Here is an 8,812-nt window from a genome sequence, read left to right as displayed (position 1 = left end):
TGCATTTGATGGGCACAGTGAGGCTGCATTCACGGGCACAGTAAAGCTGCATTTGTTGGGCAATCGTACGTGATTGTGTAGACAGGGCCCCAGTGCACTGCATTGTCCGGGGTCCTGTCACGGAACGTCCCACACTCCGCTTGAGTGCTTCCGTCATATACCACTTCCTCCCAGTCTGTATACAGATATCCCAACCTCTCTGAGCACAAACAAGGCGACACTTGCTTGTTGCTACCAAGAACTGACTTTATTCAGAACCAGAATACAGTCTTATATACACAGGAGAAGATTACTCTAACAATACAAATGTAACCTAATTAACATGAGCTAATTATCTAATCCTTTATACAGCCTAGGTGACTGAGACATGACCTTTTGCCCAGACTTGTGGTCCCCGAGCTTCACACAGTTAATTAACACAATAGCAGTCGTCCCGTCTCCTACATTGTATAGAGGACAATGTCATTAGCTCATTCAATTAACATAAACACAGGTTGATGACACCAGTATCTCCTCACAGGATGTGTCCCAACAGAATGAATCCATTGAAAATCCAGGGCCCATAATCAAAAGGCAACAGGCTTGCATACAGTCCTCTCCAACAGCCTCTGTCCCGGCTAGGTCTGTGACATTTCTCCCCTTTCGGCAGGAGACTAACACAGGAGGAGACCCCAGACGGGTTGACTCCAAAGTTAGTAAGTAGTTCCAGTCCTCTACTACCTGTACCCACACAGTACCCCAAACAAATTGTTCCAAACAGAGTATTACTCACCCAGCCAACCTCTGCCTCTCTCAGAGAACATATCTGCCGCTGGGGAGAGGCCTGGACTGGCTCTTCTCCCTGGAATCCTTTCTGCCGCTGGAGAGAAGACAGGGTGTCTGGGCTCACTCTGTCATGCTGTTGGGGATCGGGGCCGACTGCCCACCATCCCTGGAGTATACAGGTGGAGACTGAAGTCCCATCCACCTTCACAGGAAATCCATCCTCTGTTAGTTGAGGGCAGAGTCCAGCAGTCCTCCGCCCTGTTGCCAGCCCTTCTGCTGGAAACCCCACACCATCTGTTCCGGCTAACTGTTGGAGAGGGAGGCCGACTGCCCCGCCTCCCTGGAACTCTGTAGTTGTTGCCGGTGCTGGGCAGAGGTTGGTAGCACTCTGCCCTGTTGCCAGCACTTCTGCTGGGGACTCCGCATCCTCTGCTCCGGCTAACTGTTGGGGCAGGAGGCTGGCTTCCTCCACTCCCAAACTGTGTAGCTGCCATTGGGGAGGTGAGCCGGCTGCTTCCTTTTCCATTCCCTCATCTGGCTGCTGGGATGACATGTCGATGGTACTGTCTCCCAGGTACACGGATCTTTGCTGGGGAGGAAAGCCCACTTCCTCCACCCTGGCCAACTGTTGGGGAGGGACAACACACACCTCCTCTCCCTTCTCCCCCTGTATCTGCTGCTCTCCCTTCTCCCCCTGTATCTGCTGCTGGGAAGTGATTGCCATCTTCTCACCCTGAGCCTCCACAATTGCTGCAGGTGTGGGGCAGAGGTCTTGGACCCTCTGTCCGGTTGCCAGCACTTCTGCTGGGGGTTTTCCAGGTGGTTCCTCCTCTACAGAAACGTCTATTAAATCCCCAGTCTCTGGAATTGGTAAAAGTGTGGGACAGAGGTCTTGGACCCTCTGTTCAGTTACCAGATCTTCAGCTGGAGAAGTTTGTTTTAACTCCATAGATGCTGCTGGCAGAAAATCACATGTCCCTGTCAGTGTTGTGGGAGAAAGGCCGACTACCTCTTCTCTCAAGAAGGCCGAAGCCACTGTTGGTGCTGGGCAGAACACAGTGAACTTTGGCCCTGATAGCAGCTCTTCTGCTGGAGGCTCATCAGGTTGTTTTTCCTCAGCAGAAAAGTCTATCAAATCCCATGTCTCTGCAACTGATGTCTAGGGATAGAGGTTCACCATCTCCTGTCCATGGAACCCAGAAGATGCTATCATTTCTGGGCAGAGGTTAGCAGAGCTCTGCCCTGTTGTCAGCACTTCAGGTTTGGGGACGGCAATCTCCGGATTTTCCACTGCCGATTCTCTGGCATGCTGCTGAACTTGTTCTAGCAGTTTCCTGTATGCCCTTTCCAGATGCTGTTCCTTCCTTAGCAAATGGTCCAGATCAGGTTTGAGCTCTGAGACCCCTGCAAGACCGAGCATAGACTCTCTATAGTCTCTCAGGTCCTCAAGGTCAGGTTCCCCTTCATCGCCAAACATAAAAAGATCTGTAAGGTTCTCCCACAGCAATCCAGGGCCGCCAAAGTCATATCCCTCCGGAGAGCATTCTGTTGTCTCCCCTAAATATCCCTCCTCTGCGTGCCATTGCAGAGCCCGATAATGATTGTCCAGCTCTATCTCCTGCTGGACCAACCTGTCCAACTCAGTCACCCATTGCTCCTGGGGCTGCTCTCCCAGGAATGCCATCCGCAATGCCCGTTGGTCACTGGCCCGTTGCTCTTGGGTTGGAAAGCACTTGCCCTGTTTTATACCAGCGAGACGGAGGGCTGCAATCCAGAGCTCCACCCGAATCAGCTGCCTGAGCTCCAGGTATTCATCCTCAGACACAGTCCTGGTGTACGTTGAAAGGATGATCCGCAGCAGCCCCTGGAATTCTGATGCCAGGTCCATATCTCCGCTGGGGTGACTGAAGTCTGCTATGCTGATCTTGGATCCAGTTGGAGGTTTGGATGTCCCAGACTTCAGGAAGCTTTCCCGCTGCTTGCCACCAATGTCACGGAACGTCCCACACTCCGCTTGAGTGCTTCCGTCATATACCACTTCCTCCCAGTCTGTATACAGATATCCCAACCTCTCTGAGCACAAACAAGGCGACACTTGCTTGTTGCTACCAAGAACTGACTTTATTCAGAACCAGAATACAGTCTTATATACACAGGAGAAGATTACTCTAACAATACAAATGTAACCTAATTAACATGAGCTAATTATCTAATCCTTTATACAGCCTAGGTGACTGAGACATGACCTTTCGCCCAGACTTGTAGTCCCCGAGCTTCACACAGTTAATTAACACAATAGCAGTCGTCCCGTCTCCTACATTGTATAGAGGACAATGTCATTAGCTCATTCAATTAACATAAACACAGGTTGATGACACCAGTATCTCCTCACAGGATGTGTCCCAACAGAATGAATCCATTGAAAATCCAGGGCCCATAATCAAAAGGCAACAGGCTTGCATACAGTCCTCTCCAACAGCCTCTGTCCCGGCTAGGTCTGTGACACTATATTGCTCTTAAGATGGCACTGATGTGGTCCATATAGTGAACTTGGTGTTGAGTTATTCACTTTTAGGTCATCACAGAGGGCAAGGGGGCACTCCTTATGTTTATAAATTTAATCTCCTCTATTCAGTAGTGTAAAAGTAGAGCTGGGTGGGTCACGGATATTGAAGCAATTGATGGGGATCAGTGGGATATGGCCCTGGAGGCGCTCCCTGCTGTGTCGGTGTCAGCTGCACATAAACTCTCCCAACTATTTATCCTACACAGAGCCTATCGCATCCCTGATAAACTGTACAACTGGGGCCGAATGGACTCCCCCTTATGCCCAAAATGCTTGATGGTTAGGGGAGACTTTATGCACATGATATGGCATTGTCTGAAACTTGCTCGATAATGGGCAGAGATTGTGCAGGTTATTTCTGATCTAGCTAACACTCCTATATCTCTTGATCCTCTGGTGTGCTTGTTGGGCGCAATTGATGCTGAAAAATATCCAAAAGGCATTTATATTATGGCGTCCGGGGGCCGCGTTGTAACATAGTCCCGCCCCCCTAGACTGGCTTGTGTAATAGTAGATTGAATCAGTGTTCCGCCTATCACACGAGCCGGTCTAGGGGGGCGTGACCTTCTTACATTGCGGCCCCCGAACACAGACCCAGCCAGCTCTGTGATACACAGGACGAGATGCCCGCAGTGTGTGTGTGTTACCAGGCGATGGTGAGTCTGTATTAATTGGCATAGTGATTCTGCATTCATGGGCACAGTGAGGGTGCAATTGTTGGCACAGTGAGACTGCATTCATGGGAACAGTGAGGCTGTACTGGTGGGCACAGTGAGGGTGCAATGGTGGGCACAGTGAAGCTGCAATGATGGGCACAGTGAGGCTGCAATGGTGGGCACAGTGAGGCTGCAATGGTGGGCACAGTGAGGCTGCAATGGTGGGCACAGTGGGGCTGCAATGGTGGGCACAGTGGGGCTGCATTCATTGGCACAGTGAGGCTGCATTCACGGACACAGTGAGGCTGCAATGGTGGGCACAGTGAGGCTGCATTCATGGGCACAATGAGGCTGCAATGGTGGGTACAGTGAGGCTGCATTCACGGACACAGTGAGGCTGCAATGATGGGCACAGTGAGGCTGCATTCACAGGCACAGTGAGGCTGCAATGGTGGGCACAGTGAGGCTGCATTCACGGGCACAGTGAGGCTGCAATGGTGGGCACAGTGAGGCTGCATTCATGGGCACAATGAGGCTGCAATGGTGGGCACAGTGAGGCTGCATTCATGGGCACAATGAGGCTGCAATGGTGGGTACAGTGAGGCTGCATTCACGGACACAGTGAGGCTGCAATGATGGGCACAGTGAGGCTGCATTCACAGGCACAGTGAGGCTGCAATGGTGGGCACAGTGAGGCTGCATTCACGGGCACAGTGAGGCTGCAATGGTAGGCACAGTGAGGCTGCATTCATGGGCACAATAAGGCTGCAATGGTGGGTACAGTGAGGCTGCATTCACGGACACAGTGAGGCTGCATTTGATGGGCAAAGTGAGGCTGCATTCACGGGCACAGTAAAGCTGCATTTGTTGGGCAATCGTACGTGATTGTGTAGACAGGGCCCCAGTGCACTGTATTGTCCGGGGGCCTATATTGCTCTTAAGATGGCACTGATGTGGTCCATATAGTGAACTTGGTGTTGAGTTATTCACTTTTAGGTCATCACAGAGGACAAGGGGGCACTCCTTACGTTTATAAATTTAATCTCCTCTATTCAGTAGTGTAAAAGTAGAGCTGGGTGGGTCACTGATATTGAAGCCATTGATGGGGATCAGTGGGATATGGCCCTGGAGGCGCTCCCTGCTGTGTCGGTGTCAGCTGCACATAAACTCTCCCAACTATTTTCCCTACACAGAGCCTATCGCACCCCTGATAAACTGTACAACTGGGGCCGAATGGACTCCCCCGTATGCCCAAAATGCTTGATGGTTAGAGGAGACTTTATGCACATGATATGGCATTGTCTGAAACTTGCTCGCAATTGGGCAGAGATTGTGCAGGTTATTTCTGATCTAGCTAACACTCCTATATCTCTTGATCCTCTGGTGTGCTTGTTGGGCGCAATTGATGCTGAAATATATCCAAAAGGCATTTATATTATGGTGTCCAGGTTATTATACCCAGGGCTTTTTTTTCACAAAAAATAGGTACAGGAACTCAACCACAACTCCCCAAAACCTGCACCTGCATCTCCCTCAGCCCCATCTTCCACTCAATGGGAGCCATTGGGAGATAAACTGTCACTTGTAAACACAGAAGCCGGACTTCTGTGTTTACAAGCAATAGAGGTGAACAGGAAGTAGAGGGCCAGAGGTGGTGGAACTGAGTTCCACCAAGTTCCAGCTGAAAAAAAACCCTGATTATACCTAGCTAGAAAACTGATTGCCCGATTTTGGTTGGCACCCAAAGTACCTTCTAGGGCACAGTGGATCGCCTAGTTCTCTCCTATTGGCTTATCGCCATAGAAAAGCGGTAAACAAATTTCACCTTATTTGGCAAGGTTGGCTTGATAACCCAAGTCTTGCCCCACCACAATTAGTGATGGATAGGTTATTACAGTTATAAGGCTGTTATGGAAATGATTAAGAGCTCCAATCGAGCCCAAGGTTATCTGCTGCTGTCTCTAATTTGAAAGTGTTGATATGCATGCATATAAAAGTAAACACTCTGAGACACGCTCAGCACCGTTACTTTTTACACTTCTAATTTATTCAAGGTGGTGCTAATGTTTTATACACACAAATACATCATTGCTATGTTAGTCTAATAGGTACATCTCATTGGTTAAGATAGAAAAAGAAAATGGAGAATCTTCATAACGAGGTCTGACTGTCTTTGGTTTTATCTTCAGTTCCGCGTTCTTCTGACGTGTGGGATGTAGGGGGTACCCGTCATCTTGAGAAAATATAGGAACAGAGCAAACCTGTATACTTATATAATGAGTAAGGAGAAAAATATGTATGCACATAAGAAAATAGACATTTTCAGATTACTATTATTATTATCTACATCACATTCCTTCACAATCCCCCCTAAAATGACTATTTTCTCTTTTCTGTCCCTAATACTAAAGGTCCTACTTTTAGCCTGGCCCTTCTCCTCAGCAACTCTTTTTGGCTGTATATAGAATTGGGCAGCAACTGTTCACTTCCCTCCTCGATACAGCTGGAGAGGTGCAGTCAGGCGCTATCTATCCCTATAACCCTATAGGATTGTGAGATTTTGGACAGGCAGTGACTGTAGAGGAGTGAAGGGTTTGTCATCTTCCATCATAAGGGGGTCCTCTTCTTCTTGGTGGAGAAATGTAGGTGTGCTATTGTCTACTGCCTTGCTCATTAACTTTTTTTACAAAAGGTAGAATACAGTATACAATCAGGGCTAAAAGAACCAGGATTATTAATACCCTTACCCGTATCTGGGCGAGCACCTTCTGCCACCCACTCATCCAGCTAAAATATTGGTCCCATGGGTCTGTGATACCTGAGTTCTTCTTCAACTCTAGTGACAGATCTTCTAATTTCTTTATAGCTAAAGTAACCTTACCATTTGGGCCAGTATTATCAGGAATGTATGTGCAGCAAGTTCCTGTTTTTTTTTCCTATGATTTTACAAAACACCTCCTTTCCCAGCTAGCACCATGTCTAAGGCCATCCGGTCCTGGAATGTCATGTAGGAAGTGGGGGCTAACTGGTCAGCAATTCCCTGGAGGGCATTTTTAGTGTAATTTACAAATCTCTGTTGGTTATAATATGTGTAGTGTCAGGTCACCTAGAGGCTGGGTGACAGATGCACACCGTTGGGATCAGGAGTGCACCGCAAGGTAGTGGACCCTACGGGTGACTGCTGCGGATTGAACCCTGGGAGGTTCAGGAAGCAGGTCTACTGGATCACTGACACAGATCTCACTGGGAGCTAGAGCATAGATTCCCCAGGGCGCGGAGTCTAAGAGCCAGCAGGTGTTCACCAGAGCCTCTAGTGGTGAGGATGGACTGCGCTGCAGTCTGGCTCCAGGTCGCGGCCCCTAGGGTCTCACAGCTCACGCTCAACGTAGACTACAGGAGAAGAGGAAGGAGGCAGCAGGCTGGAACATCAGGGTCACAGGCAAACAGGGATGGTCGGGAACACGCCAAAGTCGGTAACAGGAATCAGATGTATGAAACACAGCAAGTACACACAGAGGCTAACACACAATGGTTGATCAGCACTGCTGGCTTGCAGTGCACAGGTTAATATAGGGTTCCCTGATAGGGCCTGGGGTGGGGCCATGCTTAGAGGAGAGGTTACAAAAGCAGTCAGGTGAGGGTCAGCTGGTCTCTAGAGATGAACACATGGAGACAGGTATGCTGATCGACAAACTTTATTGCATAACCATGACATGTAGTTAATCCAATCTACATTCTTGCTGACAGTTGTTATGGGGATCAAAGACTCAAAACCAGCTTTTACCTGATCCCTGGCTTTAAACTCATCAGGGACCCCCCTTGTAACCCCTATGACATGTATGTATACATGAGGATCAAAGCTTCCGGAGAGAGCTGCTCGCTTCCTCCTCTGACTGTGTGCTGGGTCAGTGTATGTACCAGGGGTATCTTTGGTTAGGATATGGGGCTTTCTATTTTCATCTTTTTTTTTTGTCTAATGCACTCTGTGGTCGCCCAGTCTGGCCCTGTGTTCCAACCCACTGGCCCCCACAGGAACCACAACTCTGTCTCCCGTAACTGTCTGTGTGGCATACATATATGTCCTTACCGTCAGGGATATCACTGTACCAATGGCATCACCATGAAGGGTCAAACGGACAAGGTACTATGTCACAGTAATCTAAGGTAAAGGTGGTCACATGTGTACCTGAAGAGTTACACTAAAACGTAATTATGTTATCATTTTTGTGATGGCCACCTCCTGGGCCCCTCCCCCCTAGATCAAACAGAAAAAGGATATGCAGCACCCGAAAACACGCTCTCCTGCAGTGATAAGCGTGCATTCAGGTGTTCTTCCTGGCCAACTTGACTGAGGTGGCTGTGGTCACCAAAACTTGGAATGGACCATCATAACTTGGCTCAAGGATCTCCAGACAATAGTTGGTGTGTTCCTGTATCTAATTCAGGATCTGGAATGGAAGAAAACACCTGGACATGCATTCAGGTTAATTCTCGTGATAAAATGGTTACATAATTAGTCAACACATCAGACTGTAACTGTAACTGTTGTGGAAAGTAACAACCAAGTCTGGGAGCTGAACCAAACAAAATTTCATAAGGGGATAGGGCATGTTTCCCCTGGGGGTGTGTCTGACACTGAACAGGGCAATGGGCTAACTGTCTGGCCAACTCATGTTAGTCTCTTGGGCCATCTTTAACATCCTGTTTTTAGTGTCCCATTCATCCTTTCTACCTTCCCGCTACTTTGAGGGTGGTATGGGATGTGTAGTGCCAACTGAACCCCCAGTGCTGCCCAAATCTCTTTAGTAAGGGTTGTTGTTAGGGC

This window comes from Aquarana catesbeiana, linkage group LG01 (assembly GCF_042186555.1).
Source record: "Aquarana catesbeiana isolate 2022-GZ linkage group LG01, ASM4218655v1, whole genome shotgun sequence".
Classification (NCBI taxonomy): Eukaryota; Metazoa; Chordata; class Amphibia; order Anura; family Ranidae; genus Aquarana; species Aquarana catesbeiana.
The sequence above is the reverse complement of the archived record's forward strand: the minus strand, read 5'-3'. Positions refer to the sequence as shown.